Source organism: Canis aureus, chromosome 17, assembly GCF_053574225.1.
Source record: "Canis aureus isolate CA01 chromosome 17, VMU_Caureus_v.1.0, whole genome shotgun sequence".
NCBI lineage: Eukaryota > Metazoa > Chordata > Mammalia > Carnivora > Canidae > Canis > Canis aureus.
In genome coordinates, this window is record NC_135627.1 from 55,779,287 (window position 1) to 55,807,266 (window position 27,980).

Sequence of the window (27,980 nt, forward strand, 5' to 3'; positions counted from 1 at the left end):
GACAGAGAGAGAGAGAGAGAGAGGCAGAGATACAGGCAGAGGGAGAAGCAGGCTCCATGCAGGGAGCCTGACGTGGGACTCGATCCCGGGACTCCAGGATCGCGCTCTGGGCCCAAGGCAGGCGCTAAACCGCGGAGCCACCCGGGCTGCCCCAAGTTTTTCTTTATAGGTTCACTGAGGAGTGTCTGGAAGCCTAAAGGCAGAGCAAGTGGCCCGGCCAGCAGCCTTGGAAATAAGTGCCCCTCGGGATGTGTCATGCCACAGGTAGGCGGCACAAGGCTGTGGGGCTGGTCCCCCCAACTCCACCCTCTGGGTCAGCGGCATCACGTCTCCCTGGTTGAACCTTCCCCGAATGAGTCGCCCTTGGATGGACTCTCTGTCTTGCCACCACGTTGGAGCATCGGCCCGAGAGGACAGGTACCCCGGAACCCGTCCTCTTCTGGGTACGGGCCCCCACCCTACACTGGGTGAAGCGCTGCCTGCTCCCCTGGAGCCTGGGGGTCACCGAGCGCTTCCAGTTCCCGCCTCTGCACCTCCGCGGCCGTTACTGCTGCAGGTGGCAGACGAATCCTTGTAGCTGCTGCTTGTTTGGTCAATCAGACTGTCATACAGTCCTGTCGCCACTCACAGCTTTCCAAGTGACTGCATGAATGGAGAGTGGAATGTAAACCTAAAAACATAAAGTCCTTCGATGGCTCACGCGGCGCTTAGGATAAAACCTGCGTCCTTACGCGGCCTCACGGGTCCTTTCGGATTGGGCTCCCGCCAGCCTCTGCAGCCTCCCTTCTGTGTCAGCGGGGCTCTCCCTCCAGAACCCCCTTGGTCTTCGATCATCCCGAATCCACCATCATTTACATAAGGGGGTGTCTTTCCTCATTTCCCTGCCTCACTGTTTCCTAGCTGTTTGCCAAGCCATGGTGTGCTCATTCTCCCCAGATGGTGGCCCCGCCGTCCTGTGCAGCCTCTTCCCCTGGGCTTATTCTCACCCACCAGCTCCCAGGGCACCTCCGGGCCACCCCCCCACCCCCGCCCTCTGCTGAGGCCGCTCCCTGGCCTGTGGATACAGCCTGTCGTGACCTCACCGGGTTGCTTGTGTGTTCACTTCTTTGGCTCCGCTGGAAGGTGGGCTCCAAGGGACAGGGGCACTGACGACCTGGCTTTGCAAGGCATTTCCAGAGCCCAGGATGGTGCCGGACGTACAGGTGTGATAGGGAGACGTCCCTTCTGAGGAACGCACAAGGCCGCGTGAGAAGCTGAGGGTGCCCCGGGCCCTGAAGCGCTGTGGCAGCTCTTCCCTTCCCGGTTCGCCCACCATGCAAACGCTCAACTCTTTCTGTCTGATGGTTTGCTCTTAGCCATTGGTTTGCTGTCAGCTTGTCCCATCTCTGAAGGACTGTGACCTCCCATAGGCGGCGGGAAGGCCTTACTCATTCAGTGTTCCTTCCCCCCCGCCCCTGCCCCCGTGAGCAGTGGCTGGGATGCCGGGGAGGGACCAAGGTGTACCCCGGGACCGCCAGTGGCTGGGGCTCTCCCAGGGGGCTCCCTCCTCCCTGTTGGGTGCTGGTTGCCAGGGGCAGCTCTGAGGACGGCTGCAGGCCGTGGGAAGCCACCAGCGGGGCCCCTGCCTGAGAGCCTGACATCCCTGGACCCAGGCCCCACACGGTCAAGGCCGTGAGGGCCAACCCTTCCCAGGGGGCTGGCCTTCAGAGTGACTGTGACAAAGGAGTAGCAGGTGTGTAAGGAGGGGGGCTCCTGGAGGCAGCGTGAGCGTGCACGCAGGCACCCTCGTGTGTAAGGACCCTCCACCCTGCTTGCTTTGCCTGCGCACGGTGCTCTCTGAAAGTGTTTAGGAACTTCTCCTTGTGTTTGATGTTCCAGAATTTAGTGGAATATGCCCAGGTGTCCCGTGTTGCTTCTCTCCCCTTTGGCCTCAGTGGGCCCGCATCTCTAACTCTGCAAAAATCATCCCTGAGGATTCTTCAAACATCACTCCTCTCCAGATTTTTTTCTTCAGAAGCTTCCCATTTCCCAAGTCTACTATTTCTGTCCTCCCGGATTACCCTCATTTTCTTCTACATTTGCCGGATCTTCATCCTTCCCTTTTTCCTTCCACGGCACCGTGGCAAGCGGATCTTTCATGTTCCGCCATTCTGCTCTCAGCTGTCTCGTTTTCCCCTTGGTCTCACGATTCTCTCCTTCCTGGCTCTACGTTTCATTCTAATCTCTCCACTTGACTCTTTGGAGCGGTTTCTCATTTTTGTAGGGGTTTCAAGTGGGTGTGTGTGGGGGGTGAGGGATAAGCAAGGGCACCTGTGCCCTAGTGTGGACCATCTTGGGCCCCGAGAACCAGGGTTTCTCACTCCTGAGTCAAGGTCAAGGCTCTCCCCAACCCCCACCCACGCTGCCTGGGTGCTGACAGTCGTAGGAGGTGGCAAGGCGTCCCTGAGAAGCTAGTCCTCCAGCCTCTCAGGGACTAGGAGAGGAGGTGGGAAACTGAGTCCCTGCATCCCTGCGTCTGGTCAGTCCCACCTGTTTACGTGGGTGTCTTGCTCTCCACTGACTTTCCTCTTGAACCTGGGGATGCCAGCATCTGACTGAGCTGGTGAGGAGGCCAAGCCTTAGTCCTAGACTCCTTCCCGGCCACCTCTCCCCGCCACAGCCTTCTGCCTCCCCAACGGGGTGAGGGGGGGTGGGGGGGGCTCCTGGCCTCCTCTTGCTCTGTTCCCTCTCCAGGTTCTCTTGGCGATGCTGGGGAGGAGGCTGGTGACCCTGATTTCAGCACAGGGGCACAGATGGGAAGCAGGTCTCATCCGGGGAGACACAATCACAGTACATTTGCGTTTTCCTATTTTTTGGTTATTTGACAAATCCTTGATACTCCAATGAGGTCCGTTTGCCAGCCCCCAGCCTCATGATAGAAAGGTGGCATCTCCATCCCCACCAGACCTCCTAATTCAGAAGCTGCCTTTTAGCAAGATCCCCAGGTAGTGAATTCATAGGCTCGTTAAAGTTTGAGAAGCCCAGTTCTACAGTAAAATATACTTTTTTAATGAAGAAAATGACAGGTTCGGTTGTTTTCTTTTTTTAAATGGTAGAGCTTCCCCAGTGGCTCTTGGTCACCCCCATGCCTGGGCTGTCAGGCTAGAAGCTGGAGAGCACTCTGCGTGGAACTGTGTTTCCTGTACAGGGTTAGGCCTCAGGGTGAAGACCGATCTTGCCTTTCTTCGCACTAGAGACAAGAACCTCTTAAACATCTATGGCAGCAACTCTCAGCACCCAAAAGGGATATAAAAGAGAACATTTTCATCACCATATTAAGTAACGATGACATGCTTATCATGGGATTATGAAGACAAAATGCTGACATCATAATGCTTTCCAGGTGAAAGATAAAGGAGAAAGAGAAGCAGGTAAAATCAGGGGCCAGGGCAGGGAAAGAGAAGAAAAAAAAAAACCCACAGGAAATGACAACGGGAACATGACTAATAATGCCTGAACCCCATGCACCCACTCACAGGGTGCGGTCTCTCTCCCAGAGCTGACTCCGGGTCCACACCTCTGTGAATCCCCGTGAGCCCCACCAGAGACTGAGGACTGACAGAGAAAGTGTGGAGACACGGGTTCTATTTCGGGGTGTACTGCTTTCTAGAGCAGACTGGTGTAGGGACTCACCCAAGCAGATGGGCTACCGCCACCCTGGGCCTGCGCTCAGACCCAACCGTCTCTGGGTCCCGGCCAATTCCTCCCCTGCCAATTCCTACCCGGGTGTAAGGAGGCAGGAAGGAGGGCTCTCTTTCTTTTTCAGAGGACATTATGAGGGCAGCCCTAGGCTGCTTTTGTTTTGTAATTTTTTCCTTCCTTGTCGGCTCACGGCTCACCTCGATGATGATGATGATGATGATGATCATCATCATCATCATCATTGCAGATCTCCGGCTGTCTCCCTCCCTCCACCTCTTTCATCTTCCCAGATCCAACCTCCAAATGCAGGAGTTCCCAGAGGGCCTGGGCCTTGTCCCCCACCCCCTCCTGGGGCAGCACCGTCTCCTTCTAAACAGCACCTCCGGGATCCCCACGTGACCTGTCACCAGTCCTGTCACTTCTGTATCAGTTCCTTCTTCTCCCCCGTCTCCACTCGCCCCACCTCGTGTAAGCCACCGTCATTGCTTGCCTGGACCGCTGCACTTGCCTCCCAGCTTGCCCCTCTCCTCTTGCCCTCCTATAATCTGTTATCCATTTAGCACAATCTTGTAAAACATAAGAGGGATCGCTCAGAGCTCCTGTTTAAAAGCTGGCGAGGTCTCCCTGCACTTAGAATAAAACCACAAAGTCCTTGGCCATGCCTAGAGGGCAGCGTAGGGCACCCGATGAGTGTCGAGTCTGGGTGCTGAAACTGAAATGCATGGGTTTCAATCCTAGTTTCGCTCCCTACTATCTACAGGACTTGGGACAAAGTATGTATTCCCTCTGTGCCTCAATTTTCTCATCTATAAATTCAAAAGCGGAGACTTATTTACTTCTTTTTTGTTTTTAAGATTTTATTTATTTATTCATAGAGAGAGACAGAGGCAGAGTCAAAGGCAGAGGGAGAAGCAGGCTCCATGCAGAGAGCCCAATGTGGGACTCAATCCCGGGTCTCCAGGATCACACCCCGGGCTGCAGGCGGCTCTAAACCGCTGTGCCACCAGGGCTGCCCTGTTATTTACTTCTTAAGACCGGTGGGGATCAACTGGGATGATGCGTGGATGGCAAGCGGAACAGCGCTGTCCCATAATAGGTGCTTATTGTTAACCACACTCCCTAAGCTTATCTCAGTTCACCAGCCCCTTACTCAGCATGCTCCTGCTGCCTTTGAGGACCTCAAATGAGAACTCCTTACGCCACCTGGAACCCCCTCCTTGCTTTGCATGACTCATTCCATCTCAAATTCCAGATCTGAGCTCTAAGTCAGCTTGAGAGAGAGGCCTTCCCTGACCTTCCTTCCTAAAATAGGGCTCTCAAAACCTAATTCTTTTTTTTCTAATTCTTTTTTTAAAAAATATTTCATTTGAAATATCCAACCTGGGGCCTGAACTCAACTCCCAGATCAAGGGACGCCCAGGTGGCTCAGCAGTGGAGCGTCTGCCTTCGGCTCAGGGTGTGATCCCGGGGTCCTGGGATCGAGTCCCACACCGGGCTCCCCATGGAGCCCCATGCCTCTGTGTGTGTCTCAAATAAATAAATAAATAAATAAATAAATAAATAAATAAATATAAAATCTAAGACCAAAACAAAACTCCCAGATTAAGAGTCACACATTCCGGGGGATCCCTGGGTGGCGCAGCGGTTTAGCACCTGCCTTTGGCCCAGGGCGCGATCCTGGAGACCCAGGATCGAAACCCACATCGAGCTCCCGGTGCATGGAGCCTGCTTCTCCCTCTGCCTGTGTCTCTGCCTCTCTCTCTCTCTCTCTCTCTCTCTGTGACTATCATAAAAAAAAAAAAAAAAAAAGAGTTGCACATTCCATGGACTGAGCCACCCAGGCACCCCAAAACTAGCTTTTTTCTTCCATAGAATTCCTCACCATGTGTAAGTAGGCATTTATCTACTTGTTTATGGAATGCGCATCTCCATCACTAGACTATAACCGCCCTGAGGAGAGGGCATTTTGTCTTGTTCTATTCTAGAGGGATGCTTGGTATTTACTAGTATTTATTATTCAATGAATACGTGTTGGAAAGAGACGAATGAACAGGTGAATGAAGAAAGTCTGGGTAATTCCTAGGGGAGCAACTCTTTACCTACTTGTGCCCCAAACTGAATAAACCATGTTCCTCCTGCCCCAGTGTGTGCAGCCACTACTGTTCTTATTAGAAGCAAATTCTTTTTTTTAATATTTATTTATTTATTTATTTATTTATTTTTAGATGTGATTGATTGATTCATGTGAGGCACACAGAGAGCAGCAGAGACACAGGCAGAGGGAGAAGCAGGTGCCCAGGACCCGGGGGGTCACGACCTTAGCCCCAGGTGGACACGCTCAACCACTGAGCCCCCCAGGTGCCCCTGGAAACAAATTCTTAACCCATTTGTCCATTAATACTGTATGACCAGTGTGCATGTTCTCAGTGTCAGCAGGGCTCACCTTCATGGGCGGAGTGGGGGGTGGTGGGGAACGACACTGTATTCCATTTCTCGATGCTACTAAGGGGTGGGGAGCGCCGCTGGACACCCTGGGTGGCAGTTGAGGTGCGAAGGGGTGTCCAGCAGAAGGCGCTGCTGGTGGGGTGGGCACAGGTGCAGCCCCGCAGGGAGGGGCCGAGAGAGGAGAGGGACGTTCTGGGACAGCGCCCAGTGGCGAGGTGGCTCCCAGCCCAGCCTAATGCAGGGGGCTCCTCGTCGGCCTGGATCTCTGGGACAGGGAGAGCTTTTGATAAGCACAGATTTCCCAGCAGCGCCCCTGAAGGTTCTGGTGTCATGGGGCCCCTTGGAAGGTGTTCCCTGTGATTTTGATGATCAGGAGGTTTGGGACTTGTTGGTGGAAACACCCACCTCCTAGGGGGCCGAAAGAGTGGGAAGACAAACCTGGTTCTCACTCCCAGGCTTGTGCTTTGCAGCTGTGTGGCCTTTTGCAGCACCCCCTCCACCCCCACCCCCACCCTGCAGACCGGATGGCCATGCCTACCTCCTAATGTTAAGGGTGAAAGGACATCCAGGTATAAAGGAGCTGATGGTAAGTGTTCAAAGCCAAGTTAGTCTCTAACCTGAATCGAAGGTGGAGAAGGTGTTCTGAGACCTCTCCTGGGTCTTCCCCTCTCTCTCCCTAGAAAGGAGACTGTCCCATCCAACCATTTGAGAGTTGTCTACAATGTTTAGTTCTAGAATCTCTGCCTACACTTGTCTTTAGTTTGTTTGCTTTTCTTCCAGGAGGCAATCAAGAACAGTTTAAGGAGATGAGAGAGAGTTCTAGGTTCTAGTTAGAAGGGATCGTGCAGCATCTGGTTGATCCCTTTTGTTTCTCAGGTGGGGAAACAGGTGCGGAGAGGTTGCTGCTTACCCACGGTCACACTGCTGATTAGCATTAGGCCATGGGCCTGTGTGCTCCCCAGTGCTCACAGCTGCCTCTGGAGGGTTAGTGGTCAGAATATTCGGGTCTTGCTCTTGTCCTCCAGAAAAAAGGACGGTGTTTTGTTTTGTTTTGTTTTGTTTTGTTTTGTTTTGTTTTGTTTTGTTTGAAACATCAGAGTTTCTTGCTCTCCCATTTCAGGGTCGTTATTACTGCCTTATCCAACAAAACAGACTTGAACAAAAGAGGAAAAATAGTGACGCTACTAATACTACATACCATCGTTAAACCAGTGGGCATTCTCCAAGTGTTCAGGCACGTCATCATCATCATGTGGAATCCTCAACTCATCCTATTCATTCTTTCATCAAATATTTGTCAGGACTTCAAAGGATTCCGAGCACTGTGCATGCTGCAATGGGCAAACAGGCCCCCTGCTCTCAGGCAGCCTGCATCCTGCTGAGAACTGCAGACTGACAATGACAATCACACAAGTAAACAAGATAATTTCAGATAGCATCAAGGGCTTTGAGAACAACGGACGGAGTGATAGGAAGTGACCGGCCCCCACAAGGGAGCTGAGGCCCGGGGCCAGAGAGGCCTCTCCCAGGAGGTGAAGTTCGAGCAGAGACCTGGATAGTGAGAAAGAGCCCACCAGGGAGCAAGGTGCGGGAGCTCAGTGTGTTCAAAGACCCAGAAGGAGGCAAGGTGAGCAGGGACAAAGGTGGCCACAGCTGGGAGGGATGCATCTGGAGAAGGTGGGGAAGGCTGTTAGGGGAGCTGCCCGTCCAGCTCCTACTCTGACTTCCTTCAACCCCGTAGCCACTTTTCCTTTCTCTTGGGCAAAATGTCATGGATGCAGGGGGTACTTTGGAAGACTTTTGGAAAATAGTTGCACAACTCTAAAAAGTGGGTATATTTCACTCATTTCAGACACGAGGCACTGAGCCCAGGGAGACTGAATGGTGGCTTCGGTCTCATTTTCTTCCAAACCATGCTTCCCCTTTCCCTGCGTTTGTGCCTTTACTTACAGCTGTGACTCTCCCTCCCCCGGGCCAACTCTGCTTCCCCAGGTGTCTCCCAGCAGCCTCTTCTGGCTAGGTGCTGGGCTCACAGTGGGGCTCCAGTATCATCCCTAATTCTCAGGTCCCTCCTCCGATCAAAATTAAAAACTAGTTTCCTTTCGTGTGAAAGGCTCTCATAGTGTAATCAGGGTCCCTTTCTCCTCCCTATTTTTATTTATTTTATTTTATTTTTTAAAGATTTAATTTTATTTATTCATGAGAGACACAGAGAGAGAGAGAGGCAAAGACACAGGGAGAGAGAGAAGCAGGCTCCAAGCAGGGAGCCCGATGTGGGACTCGATCCCAGGTCTCCAGTATCACACCCCTGGATGAAGGTGGCACTAAACCACTGAGCCACCGGGGCTGCCCGTCCTCCCTATTTTAAAAAAATATTTTATTTATTCATTCATGAGAGACACACAGAGGCAGAGACACAGGCAGAGGGAGAAGCAGGCTCCATGCAGGGACCCCGATGCAGGACTCGATCCCAGGACCACGCCCTGAGCTGAAGGCAGATGCTCAACCACTGAGCCACCCAGGTGTCCCTCTCCTTCCTATTTATTAAGTAATACCATCTAGTTTCCTGGCCAGTGACCTCCGGGCTTCTGCTTCCCCTCCAAGGCTTCCCGAGGAGCTGGTCAGCAGCATATCTAGTAACACTGGCCAATTAGGGTTGCATCTCTTCTGGAGTTTACAAATAAATGTCTTCAGCTTTGCATTTTCAAGAAAAGAAAAGCTGGCCCTCCTCTCTTTGGAACTTAGTTGAAGGGTAATCCCCCCACCACCCCATTGCCCCTTAGGCACTGCCTGTGGAAGAATGGGATCCTATCTATACCATTTGTTCACACATTTACACAAGCCCTTCTATATGCCACGGCCCAGGGATTAGAAGTTAGTTTTGGGACTTCATGGAGTCACAGGAGAATATTCATGTCAGCTATAGTCTATAATAACGTTTCTGTGTGTTGCATCATTTGGTCTTCATGATCAGCCTGTGAGGTGGTGAGGGGACAAGGGAGTGCAATGGTCTCCTGGTATGTAGCTGGTTGGAGAGGGCAAGTCACCTGTTGGGGTCACACAGCTGGGGTATAGAAGAGATCTGGGCCTCACCCAGGCCTTTTCACTCAGTATTTATTCCTCTGGATTCATAATCCTTTTGACTTAGAATGGATGAATTCAGGACTGGATTATTTTAGAAACTGATTAATTTTAAAAATCATGTTTGCATGAGAATAACAGAAGGAATCCGGTTCTGTACAACCACTGCTGGCACTGGGACTTTTCAGGTAGAGGAGTTCTGTTTTCACACTGACCCGGTGAACCTCCTGGGAGGTCAGAAGGGCAAGAGGGGGAGTGAGCTGGGCTGTCAGATGATTTCCTGTCAGCATACTGAACAGAGGTCCACTTCTGGGAGTAGCCAAGGACTGTCCCTCCCATAGACTAACACTGTGAACCCTGGGGCCAGGAAAACTGCCTGAGGTGCAGAATGTGGTCAAAAGCAGGCAGAGGGGACGCCTGGGTGCCTCAGTGGTTGAGTGTCTGCCTTTGGCTCAGGGCATGACCCCGGAGTCTCGGGATCGAGTCCCACAGGCTTCCCGCAGAGAGCCTGCTTCTCTCTCTGCCTCTGTTTCTGCCTCTATGTGTCTCTCAAGAATAAATAAATAAAATCTTTAAAAATAATCATGGCTAAATTTCCCCACATTTGGTGAAAGCCGTTTATAGATACCAGAAGATCAATGAAACAAAATGAATATAAAGTAAACCATGCCCAGGCACATGATAGTCAAACTGTGAAGCACCAAAGACAAAAAAATCAGAAAGCAGCCAGAGCAAAATGTCACTCTTTATATACAGGAAAACAATGATTCAAAAGTTCTCTGACTTCTCATTGAAACAATGGAGACCAGAAAACAGTAGAACATCTTTCAAGTACTGAAAGGGGGTGGGGGGAGAAAGAAAAAAAAAAACCCCTCATCAACCCAGGATTTTATATCCAGAGAAACTAGCGTTCCAGAATAAAAGTGGAATAAAGACATTTTCAGAGAAAAGAAAACAGTATCTGTCACTGGCAGGCCTGTGCTCCAAGACGTGCTCACGGAAGTTCTTCAGGCTGAAGGAAGGTGACACCAGACAGGAGCTTGGATCCCCAGGAAGGCATGAAGAGCACCCAGCATGGCGAGTGTGTGGGTGAGGGGAAGCATCCTCAGCAGTCTGCTGCATGGGCAGGATGCTCACCCACAGGGTAGAGACCTGGGTGCCCTGGTACAGAACAGACCCTGGTTGGGTGTCAGCTGGAAGATGTGATTTTGAGTGAGATTGTAGCTATGTTCATATCTTGATCCCTGGGTCCTGGATCCCCAGCCCACTTCCTGGAAATATGTGCCAAGGCCTGGGGTGGAAATTGGCCCAGGGAGGTGAAAAATGGCTGCTTTATTCTTATTCTCTCTCTCTCTCTCACACACACACACACACACACACACCCACACACCAATGAAAACGATAAAAACGATTTCACTACTGAAAAGCACAGGCTTAATGCACACTGGTCAATTTGGGAGTCTATATGACAATCACTATGGGTGATTAATTGCTCAGTTATTTTGCTTGTTTTTATCACCCATTGTCACAAATCCAGTTTCACAAAAACAAACAAACAAACAAAAAAAAAACAAACAAAAATAGAAGTGATGCTTTTTAACTTGTGGCAGCTGAGAAATCCAACCCCTGTGCCTGAAGCTCAGCTCTCTCTGGGCTTGGGGGCCCTACACCCATGGAGTTCCCACTGGGTCCAGACTGTCCCCCACCACAGTGGTCAATAATCCATCTGAAAGGAAGGCTGTGGGCCAGCAGAGACTGTCACAGAGAAGCAATGATCCGAAGACAGCTCTGGCACCTGCCGACTCAGGGAGATTGGACCTGACCGAGCCACGTGTGCCCAGGAGGGAGGAGTTGGGGGTGATGCTCGTGGTATGGGACCTCCCTTTCACTTCTGTCAAAGCTAAACTTGAGTTGTAATCTTCTTCTTATGTTTGGAGACTCACAGTTGAATATTGGCATATATCTGAAATAGTAATGCAAATAGATTGGATAGAATGTTCCTCCTGATTCGATGTGCAATGTGAGGTAAATTTAAAAGTGACAAATAAAGCTCAGAAATTCAGAGGAACCTGGGGAGCTCAGTGGTTGAGCGTCTGACTTCAGCTTGGGGCGTGATCCCGGGGTCCTGGGATTGAGTTCTGTATTGGGCTCCCTGCATGGAGCCTGCTTCTCCCTCTGCCTGTGTCTCTGCCTCTCTCTCTGTGTCTCTCATGAATAAATACATAAACATCTTTAAAAAATAAAAAAATAAATAAAGTTCTCCCTCTAAAAAAAAAGAGGCTCATAAATTCAGTTCAAATCACCCCCCCCCCTTTTGGCATGAACATACAAAAGCTACATTATTCAGTCATGGTTTTCTAATAATGTAAAAACCCAACTTGAGTTCAGCCCTTTATAGGATCCAAAGAGAATTCTGATGTTTTCTGTAGCCAGACATGTGTGTGACACTTAATTCTGGTTATTAGTCTCTGAAAGTAGTAATTTAGTATCGAGGATATAATTTCCCATCCAAAGACCAAAAGGCCAGAGAGGAGCCTAGAAGCCTATTAGATTAGAGGCAGTCAGATGGAAAGCTGTCTAGAAGATGAAGGTAGAAGTAGTCATATATGGATGCATTAGTCAGGGTTCTCCAGAGAAGCAGAACCGATAGGATATATATGTAGATATATATAAAATTGAGATTTATTATAGGAATTGACTCATGTGATTAAGGAGGGCGAGGAGTTCTACGGTCTGTCTTCTATAAGCTGGAGAACCAGGAAAGCCAGTGTAATTCAGTCCCAGCCTGAAGGCCAGAGAACCAGGAACACTGATGTCTGAGAGCAGGAGAGGGTGGATGTCTCAGCTCAAAAAAAGAGGGCAGATTCAGTCTTCCTCTGCCTTTTTGCTCTATTCAGGCCCTGAGTTAGATGATGTCCACTTGCGTTGGTGAGGGCGAACTTCTTTACCAAGCAGACTGATTCAAGTATCATCTCTTCCAGAAACGCCTTCCAGAGACACCCAGAGATAACGTCCTACCGGCTATGTGGGTATCCCTTAGCTCAGTCAGATTGACCCACAAAATTAACCATCACACTGGACCTCCCTGGTGGACCGGACTTTCCCAGCCTACCCTGGGTGGAGGCTGCTTGAAGCACCTTTTGAAGAGGCCCCTTGTGTACCCTCTTCTCCCTCGCCAGTCAACGACCTGATGGGAAAAGTGTGCCCTGCATTGCCCTCAGGCCACAATACCAACTGAGACAGTGAACACTCTGTCTCTGAGTTGCCATTTGGTTCATGATGACACACAACTTGGAGAAACTGAGCAGCCTCTTTCACCTTTTAGGTGGCCAATTTTATGGAGGCTTAACATGGGCAGGCCTGGTCCTGGATGGGGAGGAGGTGCACCTTAGCAGACGTGGCCCTGCCCGAAGGAGCTCCCAGTCCCGGCCAGCTGAGCAGAGGTGGCGCACATGCACATAACTGCAGGGCACCGCAGTAACAAGGCAGTGAGACGTGATGAAGATAGGTCCAAAGCTTATAGGAGCCAGTGACCAACCATGGTTCCTACCCATCAGTGCCCAACTAGGGGTCTTACACTGCTGTTGAACCCATGGAGTGCGATCAAGGAAATCTTAAGAAAGTAAAAGAATTGAAAACCAGAGGACATGGGATGGTATTAGGCTAGAGGTGAGAGTGCCTCCCTGCACTTCCCCTGGCTTAGCTATCTGATCTTGTCTCCAGTCTTAGTTCCCCTGAGCTGCTACGTAGAAGAGCACAGACTGGATGGCCTGTAGACAACAGAAACTTATTTCTTATGATTCTGGAGGCTGGAAAGTCTAAGCTAAGCCCTAGTGTCTAAAGGAGAGCCCACTTCCTGGTTCATAGATGTCTTCTCACTGTGTATTAATGTAGCAGAAGGAGCAAGGGGGCTTTCTGGTGTTTCTTTTCTTTTCTTTTTTTTTTTTTCCATTAAATTTTTCTGAGCATACTTGACACACAATGTTGCATTAGTCTGGGGTTTCTTTTCTTGTCCCATTCATAGAGCCTCCCAAAGGCCCTACTTCATACTACCATCTTGGGGATGAGGTTTCATTGTATGAATTTAGGGGACACAACCCTTCAAACATCTACCATCACTCCATTTCCAGCCACCCCAGAGCCCATGCTGGTCCTCAAACAAGCCAGTCACACTGACCTCGGGACCACTGCCTTTCCTGCTGTCCATGTCTCAAATTCTTTTTTTTTTTTTACATGTCTCAAATTCTTACATGGATTGTTCCTTTTGCTTTTATGCCAGACGTGTGCAAGCTTATGGCCTCATTTCATTGTCTCCTCTCAGACATGGCCACTTCATTTGACATGATGCCAACACCCTCTTTCTCTTTGCCCTGCTTTATTTTTCTTTATAAGATGTCTCACCTGATATTGTGTACTTGTCTGTGTGTTTATTATCTGTCCCCCCTAAACATAGTGTAAGGCCTGTGGGGTAGGGACTTTGATTTGCTCCTTGCTACAAGCGTTAGCATAGCAATGAAATTAGTATTTATTGACAGAATGGACAAACACATCATCTGTTTGAAAAAATATGGTTTTTAAAAACACAGCCAAATGAATGCCTTAAAACAAGCTGTCATCACAATTTTTTCCCATTCTACACATTTAAATATATATAAAATATAAATATATAAATATACATAAAGATATATTTATATGTATATGAATAAATGAATATAAATATATATAAAATATAAATTGGTTTAAACCAAGAAGAGGGTTTTAGGGGCATAAAACATTAAGGAAATGAGACCTGGACAATTGGGTGATCTACTCACCTACATCCATTTCTTGTCTTGGTGCCTAGTGGATTTCCTATAAGTCATAGAAACAGGCCATGAAAGAGACTAAATGTGATGTCACTTGATGTAATAAGTTCCAATTTCTCATTAGAAACCGTGAGAAGTTATTGCTCCAGAACGAGTTGGGTCTATCCAGCACACAGGGAAGTAGAGATTGAACATCTACCTATTCAGATACAAATAAGGGGCATCTGACATGCAAATTGGCCAGATTATTTAGGTAATTGCCAAGTGTCTGGTTCACGTTGTGACAACCAAATGCAATTAAACTCTCCAAGACATCATTTATTTAAGATGTGAGAAAAAGGGATAGAGTATCTGTCCAGATTAATGATGAATTATGTTATAAACCTGGCCTTTCATTTAAAACCTGGGGGCCTGATACGTCAGTAGACACTTGCCTGAGGACTCCGGGAGGCAAGTGCTTTGTCATACTCGGGGGTGAATATATGGGGGCAGTCAGGTCTATGTACTGTGAGAGGCTGAATAGTGGCCCCACAGATATCCACGTCCCAATCCCCAGAACTTGTGATGTGAACACAGATGGCAGAAAAGAGACTTTTGATATCCAGATATCCCGGGTTATCTGGATGCGCCCTCAATCACGGGGCCCTCAATCACGGGGAGGCCAAGGGAGATTTGAAGGCGATATGATCGTGGAAGCAGAGATGGAGTGAGGAGTTTCAAAGATGAAGGAGGGGTCATAGGCCAAAGAACAGAGGCCACCAATAGAAGCTGCAAGAGGCAGGGGAGCAGATTCAGCTCTCAGAGCCTCCAAAAGGAACCAGCCCCGCAAACAACTCGATTTCAGCTCAGTGACACTGATTTCAGTCTTATGACCTGGGGAACATTCAGAGAAGAATTTTGTGTCATTCTAAGCCACTAAGCTGGTGATGACTTGTTACAGCAGCGACAGGAAACTGTTACCTGTGCTTTCTGGGATTTCTTGACCTCATGCCCAGAGCAGCTGAATTAGGAACAGACCTCCTAGCTGTGACATGTGTACATTGACTGCTGCCTACGCCTTATCTTCTAGAAAACAGAACCTGAGATACAGGTTAGGATGCTCACCCTTTCTTTAGGTGTGCAAGCCTGGGGCAAGGAAGGTGAACCAAAAGGGACAGGAAGCAAAGAAAGATGCACGGATTTGCTCTGAGAGACGTTACTGCAGTGAACTGTGAAGACACTGCTCAATGGCACATCTGCTCGTGTAGAGGGTTGCAAGAGGGGACATACCCCAGCGTAGGCCACGGAGAGGGAAAGGAGGGAGGATGCACCTGTCTGGTTCCTTCCTGTTTCTCATTTCCAACTGGTCGAGGTTCATCCAGGGTCGGGGGTTAATGCCCTAAACTTCTAGTTTGTTTTATCCAGTTCCTCAGAATGGCTTGAGAAATCATACTCTAAAGCTTCAGATTGTGGTGTTTCATTTACAACCAAAAATGAAGTTCACTGGTTGGGTAAGGATTCAAGAGAGTGAACACAAGCTGGAGGCCTTTTGAGGTTCAGGCTCAGAAACCACAGAGTATGTACTTCCAGAACATTCTAACGGTCAAAGGGAGTCACAGGCCAGATCAGCTTCAGTGGTTGTGGAAAGAGATGCCATCTCTTATTTATTTATTTATTTATTTATTTATTTATTTATTTATTTATTTATTTATTTTTATTTATGATAGTCACACACACACACAGAGAGAGAGAGAGAGAGAGAGAGAGAGAGGCAGAGACACAGGCAGAGGGAGAAGCAGGCTCCATGCACCGGGAACCCGATGTGGGATTTGATCCCGGGTCTCCAGGATCGCGTCCTGGGCTAAAGGCAGGCGCTAAACCGCTGCGCCACCCAGGGATCCCGAGATGCCATCTCTTAATGAGAGAAGTAGCAAGGGTATCTTGCGAGGGAAATGGATGTTGAGAGGGGAACGATTGGGGCGGTCTTTGCAAATAAGCAGAAGGGGCACTGAGCACACAGACGGGGAGGCACGAGTACTGTACGGTGGGCAAACCTCTTGTCCTTTACCAGAGCCAAAGCTCAGCACGTCAGAGGGGCTGAAGCTAAGAGCCGGATCAAGAAGGGCTTTGGGTGCCATACCCAGGCATTTGGGTTTTGTTCTGAAGGCGGCAGAGAACCATGAAGGAGATGGAGATGGGCAGGCTTTCTGTTTTGAAAGCCCTAGTGACTGGGACAGGGAGGATAGATGAGGTCATGCTCATAGATGCTCAGGCCCTCGCGGGGCGACCAGGGCGTGAGGATGGAGGCCTCATGACTAAGATTAGTGTCCTTAAAATAGGGACCCCGCAGAGCTTTCTTGCCCTCTTTCAGCCATGTGAAGACTCAGCAAGAAGATGGCTTTGCCAGCTCCCTGATCTTGGCCTTCCAGCCTCCGGAACTCTGAGAAATGGATTTCTCTTGTAAGCCACCCCGTCTCTGGCATTTTGTGACAGCAGCCCAGACTGGCCGAGACACTTACCCAGGTGAGTTCTGCGGTATCTGATAAAGGTCACATATAAGATGCAGGGTGGTAAGTGCTGTCAGCCAAAGCTGTCCCGTAAAGTCTGCCTCCAAGTGCTGTCTTGACTTGGTGTGGTGTTTGTATTCTTGGTCTTACTTTGTTTTCTGGTAATTCCCTGCGAGTCTTTAAAAGAATAGCTTGATTAGATGGATCCCGCTGCAGCTTTTGCATGTTACTGCCTTTGTCAGCTCTAACTATGTCCTATGTCAAGGTCACCTCCCTGTTAATAGAGCCTCATGATTCAGTTCATAGTACAAAGTAGTAATTTGGCCTCAGGACTTTTTTTTGGCTTGGAAGAATTATTCTCAGCATGTTTTCTTCAGCCATACAGAATGTTTTCCCAGGGACCTTAACTCCATTTAATTGCCTTCCATGAGTCTTGCTGTTTTCTCTTGACTGTTCTGATTTTTTCTGGAGAGGAGAAATTGTACTAGAGGGCAGTGTCTAAAGTCAGAGGATAAACAGGTGCAGAGTGAGGATGAGCCCAGAGGGAGTTGAGGGGAAGGAAGCCCTTTGGCGAAAAATCTAGATTCTCAGTCAAACTTTTACTGAGCAGCTCTAGGTACAAAATGCTGTGCACGCTGATGCTAAGGAGAAGCACGAAGACACAATATTAACACTAGGTTTGGGAGATGAGCTACGAACTTATGAAAAGTCGCACAATACAGGAGAAATAGCAAGATAGGTTGATTGTTGATGCTCTTAAGTAGTGAAGTAATAGCATCGACAGAACCTTTAATGAAGTCAAGAGTCATTCGGTGTGTGGTCCTCGCCACTGGGATGTAGCGCTGAGCAAGTCACTTGTCAGGCTTCCTAGAGGACCTGGCTTTCAATTCTAACTCAAGAGGGGAAAGACAACACGATGGTTTGGACCAAGATGCTAAAATCCAGGAGAGATTTATGGGGCCGTGAGTAAATCGTTGGAAGTACGTCTTCCATAGTGATCAGCTGGACCTGGATCCCTTCAACAGCTGCCTTGAGAGGAAGTTGTTAAGAGGCTTAATATTTTTTTAAGATTTATTTATTTATTTGAGGGGGGGTTAGGGGGAGGGAGAGGGAGAGAATCTCACGCAGACTCCCTGCTGGGCGTGGAGCTCCACATGGGGCTTGATCCCATGACCCCGAGATCTTGACCTAAGCTGAAATCAAGAGTTGGCCACTCAACTGACTGAGCCACCCAGGCGCCCCAAGGCTTGCTTTCTGATAGAGCAGCTCTATGCTCTCCAAAATGAGGCCTGTCCCTTTCACTTTCTGATGGGAAAGGCCCCTGTTGTGCTGGATCCTGGCATGACACTGGGGGTCAAAGGTCTGGGACAAGCTTGGCGCATGGCTACAAAAAGCCGAGAGGACTGTGGGAACAGATGTGGCTCTGCTTGAACAAGCCCCCTCTGCAGCTGTGCAGCCCCACGGGCACGGGGCCTGTGCCAGGGACGTGTTACGCTCCGAGCTGCGGTGGCCCTGCGCGCTGGCCTTCCTGTCCTGACCAGGATGCCCAGAGCTCCAGCTCTTGCTAGGGTCGGGAGGCCCCGGGAACACTCGCTGCACCTGCTGCCCCCACGCCTGTACGACTCGTTTCCCCGGGGCTCAGGAGGGGCCTCTGAGCAGGGCCCGGAGACGGGGCCTGGACCATTTTAGTTAAGGGCGCCCGTCCTCGGGGAGGAAGGAAACCTAGGGGCTCCCCAGCTTCACCTCTTTGCTAGAAGATGCTGGAATGCATAAGATCAGCTGGCTTATTAGTGACGGAGTCAGCCCAGCTCTCTACCAACTCTTCGCCTTTTGTGGAAGTGTGATGCTGTTCAGCTCCTAAGCCAGGTGTGCCCGGGTGTGCCCAGACCATTCTAGGTGGCCTTACCCTCCCTGCGTCTCTAACGCAACGATTTGCCTTTTTCTTCCTCTTCAGGTCCTGCCTCCTTTGGTCCCGCGCTTCTTTCCAAGAAGAAAACGTAGCATCCCTCACCCCTATGTGTGTCTCATTCGTCCCCTTTGGCAAGTGACATGTCAGCCACCACCCCTCTCGGGCCCTCCGGCTCCTGCCTCCAAGCTGGCCCCTCCTGAGAGGGGTCCCGCTGCCCCTCTGTCTGCCCCCCCAGACCTCACCCAGACCTGTGGCCGGGCCTCCTGCTTGCGGGGCTTCAGTGATGCTGCGTTCATCTCCAGCTCCTCCCTGGGCCTCGGGCTCTGCACCCACAGAGCACAGGCTCTCCCAGACGCTTGCAACCAGCTTGCAACCAGCCCCCCACAGAGCCGACACCTTTGTGTCTAACCCGCCCCCTTTCCAAGGTCACCGTGCTGTGCGTGGCACCACCAGACGGCCTGTGGTCTCAGCCAGGAGCCCAGGTCCTACCTCAACCACTTGCCAGGTGAGTCAGGTTCTCCGGGTTCTCCATCCTTGTCTCTCTGGCCTCTCCCCACTCCCCCTGTCACCGGCTTAATTTAGCTCTTCGACTGAGAACCTGTACCCTCGCTTCAAGATTTGCTCAGCTCAAGTGTCATCGCCCCCAGGAAGCCTTCCAAAAGTCTGCTCAGACCATTATGTAATTGTTGGGTTATCTTTTTTTCCTCTCCCATCGGACCATAAGTCTCTGCAAAGGCACTCCCCCCACCCCCCTTGTACCCAGCACGGCACTTCATCAGTGATTCTCAACTACTCGATCGTGTAAATGTGCAAATGGGTGAAGCAGGGTCTTTTTTTTTTTTAAGATTTATTCATTCATTCATTCATTCATTCATTCTAGACAGAGAGAGAGAGAGGCAGAGAGACACAGGCAGAGGGAGAAGCAGGCCCCATCCAGGGAGCCTGATGTGGGACTCGATCCCAGGTCTCCAGGATCAGGCCCTGGACGGAAGGCAGGCCCCAAACTGCTGAGCCACCCAGGGATCCCCAAAGGAATTCATGCTTTAAAAAAAAAAATGTTTTTAATTTATTTATTGACAGACACAGAGAGAGAGAGGCAGAGACACAGGCAGAGGGAGAAGCAGGCCCTGTGCAGGGAGCCCGATGCAGGACTCGATCCCAGTCTCCAGGACCACATCCTGGGCCAAAGGCAGGCACTAAACCGCTGAGCCACCAGGGATCCCCTTAATATTTATTTTCCACAGGTGGGATTTGTGGTCAAATATGGGTGTTTCCATTCAACCTACCACGTTCCACAGATTTTATCAGGTTTTTCCCGGGCATATTTTCTCTTGTTCTCTTTCATTCTCTACTAAACACATGTGGAAGCAAGACTCAAGACTGGGAATACACACTAGTGGCGGGAGATGCCACCCCAGTTTCCTGGACCAGAAAATGAAGTGAGTAAGCATCTTCAAAGGAAGTTAAGGTTGTAAACTGCAGTCAGACAAAATTAGCAAGCAGCAATTCCATGGGCCTGCCTGGGGGAGTGACTTTCCAGCCCCCCACAGCTGGCCGTGGGTGGGAACACCAGGGGGACACCTTACCTCGCTCCTGTTCTCCCGGGGAGTAGGCCACTACGGCTCGATTTTAGGCAAAGCGTCGTTAGGGATGGAGAGCAAGTAAAGAGGGGCCAGCGTGGGGCCATCGGCATGGCATTCCCACAGAGGGTGGAGGACAGGAGGCGACTCTCCGCCTGGGCTTGCCAATTCCCAGATTGTCTTCGCTGATTATAATGTACCGAACATCAAAAAAAAAAAAAAAATTGGGGGGACAGGTGGTGACTAGATACTATTGTGCTGATCGTTTCCCAATGTACACACATGTAGAACCACAAGGTTGTTCCCCGGAAACTAATATAATGTTGCATGTCAATTACACTTCAATTAAAAAATATTACCCAATATTAAGCGCTCACATCCCCTGTGTGTGTGTGTGTGTGTGTGTGTGTGTGTGTGAGAGAGAGAGAGAGAGAGAGAGAGAGAGAGAGAGTCACAACCGGAAAAACCATCTGGCCATTGCCATCAAGATTTTTTTTTTTTTAAAATTTATAGCCTGAATGGGAAGAGGACAGGGAGTAGCGCATGTGAACCCATTTGTCAAATTATCCTCAGTTTTAATTCTTCCGTGAGCTCTGATTAAAGGAAACACATTTGGGGAAAAGGTCATCCTGTTTGTTTATGTAGGACTTTTTTTTTTTTTCCCCTAATTTTTGAGAGATACCGTGTCAAAGTGTGGAGGGCATTCTCTGGAATAGATCAATGTGCCCCAGCCAAAGTCCAGATGTCCCTTTTTGGGGAAGTGGGGGAAAGGGTGATGGTGGCAATGTGGGTCTTTATGGCCCTGGCTGCAGAATTTTTCCCAGGCTGCTGGAAAATCCAAATTAAGGACAGGGCTTCTGGTCATACAGAGACCTCTGTCAGTTCAAAACCCTTTTGTGGTGTTGGTTGAACAAGCTTGGCACTTATCCCCTTCAAGAGGAATGTGTGCTCATGTGACTCAAGCCCTCAAGTGAGAACTGGCCTTGACCTGCGAAGAAGGGCAGTGGTGATAAAAGAAACCTGATACACATTCTAATCAGGTCCAACCCAAGCACCGGGGTTGAAAAATACAGCTGCTCCTTGTTCTTCCTTCTGCCAAGGAATTTGTTTAGGGAGCCTGAATTGGTGGAGTGTCCGACTTAGAGCTTGTGTCATGTGAGCTAGTTAAGCACAGGCTCCCTCGCTCGGGAATTTACTGAGCATTTGGGGCAGATGTTTAATATGTGTACGGCTGGATACTTCTAAGAACCATCCCCTGATCATTTTATGGAGGACTGCAGCCATTCTATCATGGCCCTTTCACAGAAGCAGTGATGAAGTATTGCTTCAGTGGATGTCATTCAGGTCTCCACATCCTTCGTGCAGGAAACTATGTTCAGCAGCAGCATGGGTGTGAGAGGAGGCACGCTCAAACACGAATCCTCCTCTTTCATGTGCTGCTGAAGGGCCCAGGCGCTGACCTGTGTGGAGGTTGGGTCCCTTTCTTTCTCTCCATAACAAAACCCAAAGTGATTTTTTAAAAAAGATTTTATTTATTTATTCATGAGAGACACAGAGAGAGAGAGAGAGGGAGAGAGAGAGAGAGAGAGAGGCAGAGACACAGGCAGAGGGAGAAGCAGGCTCCATGCAGGGAGCCTGATGTGGGACTTGATCCCGGGTCTCCACGATCACACCCTGGGCTGAAGGCGGCGCTAAACCGCTGAGCCACCGGGGCTGCCCCAAAGTGATTTTTTTTAAACTTTAAGATGTTATTCATTCTCTCATGAATAAATAAATAAAATCCTTAAAATAAAGAAATAAAAACGATTTTATTTATTTGACAGAGAGAGAGAGTACAAAGAGGTAGAGGGGGAGGATGAAGCAGACTCCCCACTGAGCAGGGGGCCCAGTGCTGGGCTGGATACCAGGACCCAGTGATTATGACCTGAGCCAAAGGCAGACGTTTAACCAACTGAGCTGCCCAGGAGTGCCCCCCCCACCCCCCCCCACCCCCCGCCAAGCTGGAGATCTTATGAGAAGTAGTTGGAATGACAGGATTCAACTGTGGAATGAATACGGTGAGGCTCACTAGAAAGTGTACTTAAGGAGATCATGGATCTGTAAGACTTATTTTGTTGTATTACAGGTACGGTGTTATCAGTTAGGAAAACTGCACATGACAGTACTCAGTCAAAGCAGCATTTTGTTTCATGGAACGAGAAGTCTGGAGGCAGGAAGCTGCTGGCCCTGGTTCAGCCCCACAATGTCTGGAGGACCCTTTCTGTCTTTGTCTTTTGGTCACGCCCTTCTTAGCATGGGGGTCTTCTGTCATCATGCTTGTCACTTTGGGACGGTAAGAGGGCCGACACAGTGCTGGCACCGCATCTCTACTATAGGTAGGAGGGTGGGAAGGGGCAGAGCCGGGGGGCCACTGCTCCCAGACCTGGTCCTCTTACATAGAAGTAAAAGCTTCCCCAGACCGGCCCCTCGTGCCCTCCAAGAGTTCCACCTATGTCTCATTGGGCAGAACTTGTCACGTGGTCATCATGCCCAGGTACAGAGGGACTGGGCCAGAGGTGTTGGGCTTTCTCGGCTTCTGTAGAGGAGGCCGCAAAGCAGAAGAGAAAGAGGAATAAGACCCCCAACCAGTAACAAGAGTAGCTACCAGTCCTCCATTAGGGAAGCAAGGAGTGATCAGAGTCTATTTAATTGCTTCCTTTTGCGGCACTTCTGTGTGAGTCACACTCTCCTCAGCTTCAGGATGCAGACACCTGCTCTGGTTCTTCCACTATTGCGAGGGCTACGTAGGGAAATAAAGGAGACAGGAGGTTAACTCAGGCCACATGGTCAGACCTCTGTGGTCAGGCCGGGTGGGACAATCTGGGTGTGGTCATTGCTCCATTTCTTCAATGGCAGCTCTGGCGACACTGTGACAATAGTACCTGGTAGGTGGCTCTTCAGAATCGGCACCTGTAGACCCCATGACTCAAATATTTGGTTTCTAAGCCTCTGCTCCTGCCTTTACCAGCAGACTTATTCCTTGTGGCTTCTACCAAATGTCCTGAGAGAGCATCTATTGGACCACCTGCACTGTCCACTGGAGGAGGTGCCCTTGTGGGGCGGGGTGCTGGCTCACAGCCACCCCACCCTCTGGCTGGCCTAGCAATGGCTTCCTTGGCCAATGAGTGTGTGAGCAGGGGGACGGGTCAGGGACTACCACTCTTGTCACTCTTGAACAGAAGAAGGGGAGAGTGGATGAGGTAGGCTCCCTGAGGCGACAGAGGAGGTAATGAAACAGTGTCCAGTCTGGATCCTCAGGCTTTCTGCTGCACTGTGTCAAACTGGCCATTTTTTGGGGGGAGGTGGTGCAGCTGTTTTCATCTTTATCAAGAGTTGTCTCTCATTTGCTCAAAGTTAAAGCCCTAAAAGTTTTCTGCTCTACCCGAGTGTCCGAAAACTGGAATAAAAACACAAAACCCCTGCATTTTTAAAAATTTATTTATTTATTTATTTATTTATTTATTTATTTATTTATGAATGATAGTCACACACAGAGAGAGAGAGAGGCAGAGACATAGGCAGAGGGAGAAGCAGGCTCCATGCACCGAGAGCCCGACGTGGGATTCGATCCCGGGTCTTCAGGATCGCGCCCTGGGCCAATTTTAGTATATGTGCTGCCGAAGCGAGCACTCGCGCCCTGGGCCAAAGGCAGGAGCCAAACCGCTGCGCCACCCAGGGATCCCCAAACCCCTGCATTTTTATTGTTCTGACAGTATGTGTTCCTATATACTGTTTTTTGCTTTTGTTTTTGTTTTTTAGAAATTGAGGTAAAATTTACCTAAAACTGAGTCTTTTGAAGTTATATTTAGGGCATTAGTACACCGACCGTTTTAAAGTATAAGTAGTACGTTTGCAATGCCGTGTAACTATCACCTCTGTCCAGACCCAGATGGTAAATTTTTGAACAAGTGTGTGTGAGTGTCGGGAATGAGCCGGTCCTCGGTGCTGGATAGAAGGACTGACCCCAGGAGCTATCTGTTTATGGACCTCCGCTTCTTTATAGACTTCGCATAAGAAAAAGATACCCTCCTGACCTATGTTACCAGCAGCTCTCCCAGTCCTCAGAAGCCTGCTTGTCCTCCCAAATATCCCTTAGCTGCAGAAGACACAGTGAGAAGCTGTTTGTTGGCTGAGGATTTATTGTTTAATCATTTTATGGTGCCTTAGATAGCAGTTAAATTCACACGAGCAAACAAATGATGACCAAACGGAGTTAGGTACAAGGCCGTGGGTGGTTTGGTTCTGACATGAAAATAGAATCCCTCCTCCCATTCACTCTCTGGAGGAGGAATCTTCCAAATTAAGGCCTCACGATGGATTCTCAGAGGGCCAGGCCACTACTAACCTCAACAGCAAGTTTTATGGCAAAGCCCTCTCCCCTTCCTTGGCGCTGCCACAGAATCAGCTCATTGGATCCTCATAATTGGTCCATGAAGGAGGCAGGGCAAGTATTGTCATCTCTCTGTCTCTGTCTCTCTCTCTCTTTTTTTTTTTTTTTAGATTTTATTCATTTATTTCAGAGAGAGAAGAGACAGAGATAGAGAGAGAGAAAGAGAGAGCACAACTGGGAAGGAGAGGGAGAAGTAGGCTCCCCTCTGAGCAGGGAGCCTGACACAGGGCACCATCTCAGGACCCTGAGATCATGACTCGAGCTGAAGGCAAACATTTATGCAACTGAGCCAGCCAGGTGCACCAGGTATTGTCATCTTATAAGACCAGAGATTCTGGGCACCTGGGTGGCTCAGTGGTTGAGAGTCTGATTTTGGCTCAGTAACCCTGGGGTCCTGGGATCGAGTCCCCCATGGGGCTCCCTGCAGGGGAGCTTCTCCCTCTGCCTGTGTCTCTGCCTCTCTGTGTGTGTGTGTGTGTGTCTCATGAATACATAAATAAAATCTTAAAAAAAAATACCAGAGACTCTGAGAGCATTGTCTGCCTCTCTCTTGACCACCCTACAAGGATAAATGGAAGAGCCCCATAGACCCCTCCAATTATAAACTAGCTTGGAAGGAATGTGCTCAGATTTTGACCTTTACCACCAGTGTTTTTTAAACTGATGTTTTTCGATTTAGGGGGCTATGAACAGTGTGAACATCAAGTGAGAGAGAACAGAATAATGAATATCAGAGTCACTGTGCTCATAGTAGGTATTTTTTCTTGGAATGTTTGCTTCAGTAGAGTGTGTGCGCACACGCACGGGTGTGTATGTGTGTGTACTGGGGCATGAAGTAAAATGTGTTTCCCAATGTAGGTTATAGTTTAACAAAGTTTGAAAGCTATGGACATAAATGACTATGGTCCGGTCAGGTCTGCTCAGATTTGGACATCGCCAGCCTCAGGCCTTGCCTACTGCCCTGACCCTTCAAATATTAGCAGGATGATAATGGGCGTGTTCAGAGTCCTCGTGCCAAGCTCATGGACACTCTACCAGGGGCAAAAATTGAACATGACAGTCTGCACCGAGGGCAAGTTCCAAGAATGGAAAACACAGCCCTTGTAGGGTTGTATGACTTTTCAACTGTAAAAACAGTGTCAGTCCTGGCTTTGCTGTCCCCCCGATAATTTTGTGAAGGTACTTGAACATTCTAGTGCATTTCTAGAGCCACAGGCCAGGGCACTGACCTCCCTTACACTCCGAAGAAGCTGCTGCAGAGTGCTCTGGCTCTGGCTAAAATTATCCCTCTGAAGCCACCTGTTTCGTTCCTTTTATACTTTGCCTCTCAGCATTAGATGTCCCAGATCACTTGTCCCAAATTCTTTTTCATGGAAAAAGCCATTATTCCATCTGTTGGAGGTTTTTTTTTTTTTTTTTTTTTTTTAAGATTTATTTATTTATTTTAGAGAGAGAGTGGGAGGAGAGGCAGAGGGAAAGGGAGAGTGAAACCCACGCTGAGCCCAGGGCCTGACGCGAGACCCAATCTCAGGACTCGGAGATCACCTAACCCTGAGATCATGACTCAGATCAGGACCTGAGCCGAAACCAAGAGTCGGATACTTAACCGACTGTGCCACCCACGTGCTCCTCCATTTGTTGGAGATCGTACTTTGCCTTTTCTCTTTTGCTTCCAATAAGCTTAAGTCTGATAGTTTTCTTAGGCAGTGTCTACATGAAGGCAACCCCGAAAATTAGAGGTAAAATATTTTGTCGAATGAATAGCTATAAAAAAAAATGCAGACAATTCCAGTCAAAGCTCAGCTTGATTTTTTTTTTCCTATTGAATACTTAATTTTCTTAGCGTCCCATAGATTTAACTAGCCATTTTGGTTAGTATTTTTAACTTTTTAAAAAGTAATCTCTAGTTGCCGATGTAGGGCTTAAACCAATGACCCCGAGATTGAGAGTCACTGGCTCTTCTGACTGAGCCACCCCATCGCCCCATGTTCCCATGTTCCTATTTGAAACTATTATTTAAAGATTTTATTTTTTTAAATTTTTATTTATTTATAATAGTCACACACAGAGAGAGAGAGAGAGAGAGAGAGAGGCAGAGACACCGGCAGAGGGAGAAGCAGGCTCCATGCACCGGGAGCCCGACGTGGGATTCGATCCCGGGTCTCCAGGATCGCGCCCTGGGCCAAAGGCAGGTGCCAAACCGCTGCGCCACTCAGGGATCCCTTGAAACTATTATTTAATAAAAGTTCATTAAAAGTATTGGGTACAAGCCTCAGGACCAAACCACTAAGAAATGGTAAGGGCTTAACTTTTAGATTCTTAACTATCTAGTAATACTGGTTTTACCTAAAGGCAGTGGGCCTTTTGGGTATAAGCTGAGAGAAATGTTCAGAACTCATGATGTTCAGAACACTCACGATGACGATGATGATAAGGACAGTGACAATTGCGAGGTTTATTATATGCAGGGTGCCCTATTCATTATTTCATTTATTTCCTTTAATTATTACAAACACCTTGTGAAGAAAGTATGACACTGATTTCACCTTTAAGGACACTGAGAATTATAAAGAAGATATGTAACTTTTTCAGTTCTCACTAGTGAGATGCCAGGTCCCCAAATAACTGTGGGGTGTGTGTGTGTGTGTGTGTGTGTGTGTGTGCAAACCCAAGCTGTTCCTGAGTGTTGACAGGGGGACCAGTGGAATTGAAGGTCAGGTTCCCAGGAGCGTGCCCCAGGGCGCCCAGGCGTGGGGCTGCGAGGGGGGCACGGGGTGCTTGGGTGAGGGACGGTTCAGGGCAGACCCAATTAGGGGGGTAGGGGGGTGGGACGGCCGGGGGCTGGGGAGGGCGCATTAACATTCCTGTCACTGCTAGAACTAATGACCGTGGCCTCGGTGGCATAAAGCAGGACACATTTATTAGCTTGTAGCTCTAGAGGTCAGAAGTCTGAGCCTGGCCTCGCTGTGCCAAAGTAAGGTGCTGGGCAGGGCTGTGCTCCTTTCTGGAGGCTCTAGGAGAGAATCCGTTTCAGTGACTTTCCCAGCTTCTGGAGGCTGCCCGCCTCCCTTGGCTTTTGGCTCCTTCCACCTTCAAAGCCGACAATGGAGGGTTGAGTTCTTTTTTTTTTTTTTTTTAAGATTTTATTTATTTATTCCTGAGAGACAGAGAGAGAGAGAGAGAGAGAGGCAGAGACATAGGCAGAGGGAGAAGCAGGCCCCATGCAGGGAGCCCGATGTGGGACTCGATCCCAGGTCTCCAGGATCACGCCCTGGGCTGAAGGCAGGCGCTAAACTGCTGAGTCACCCAGGGATCCCCCGAGGGTTGAGTTCTTACATCAAATCACTCTGGCCTGTCTCCATAGCCCTATCTCCTTCTCTGACTTTTCTGCCTCCCTTTTCCAGGAAGAAGGGCCCAGTGATTACATTGGGCCTCCTGGATAATCCAAGATAACCCGCCCCGCTACAAGTCAGCTGGTTAGTATGGTTAGCAACCTTAATTCCCCCTGCAATCTACCTGCCCCCTGCCTTATAACCTAACACATTTATAGGCCTTTTGGGGGGG

General features: G+C 49.2%; 2 long non-coding RNA genes across 3 annotated transcripts in view; one reads left to right on the top strand and one right to left on the bottom strand.

Annotated features, from left to right (window-relative positions):
• LOC144288040 (uncharacterized) overlaps positions 1-27,980 on the top strand; it is a 41,955-nt gene that overhangs the window by 10,724 nt on the left and 3,251 nt on the right. The window contains exons 2-5 of one of the 2 annotated variants that reach the window (XR_013356002.1): positions 7,247-7,753; positions 16,363-16,514; positions 18,453-18,912; positions 22,113-25,166. This is a non-coding gene — a long non-coding RNA (uncharacterized LOC144288040). Of the gene's footprint in view, positions 1-7,246; positions 7,754-16,362; positions 16,515-18,452; positions 19,222-22,112; positions 25,167-27,980 lie in introns of those variants that run through there. The other variant, XR_013356001.1, reaches the window with a different exon arrangement.
• Positions 10-2,668, bottom strand: LOC144288041 (uncharacterized). The gene is made up of 3 exons (XR_013356003.1): positions 2,530-2,668; positions 1,083-1,224; positions 10-670 (listed from the first exon to the last, which is right to left on the bottom strand). It is a non-coding gene; the product is annotated as an uncharacterized LOC144288041 (long non-coding RNA).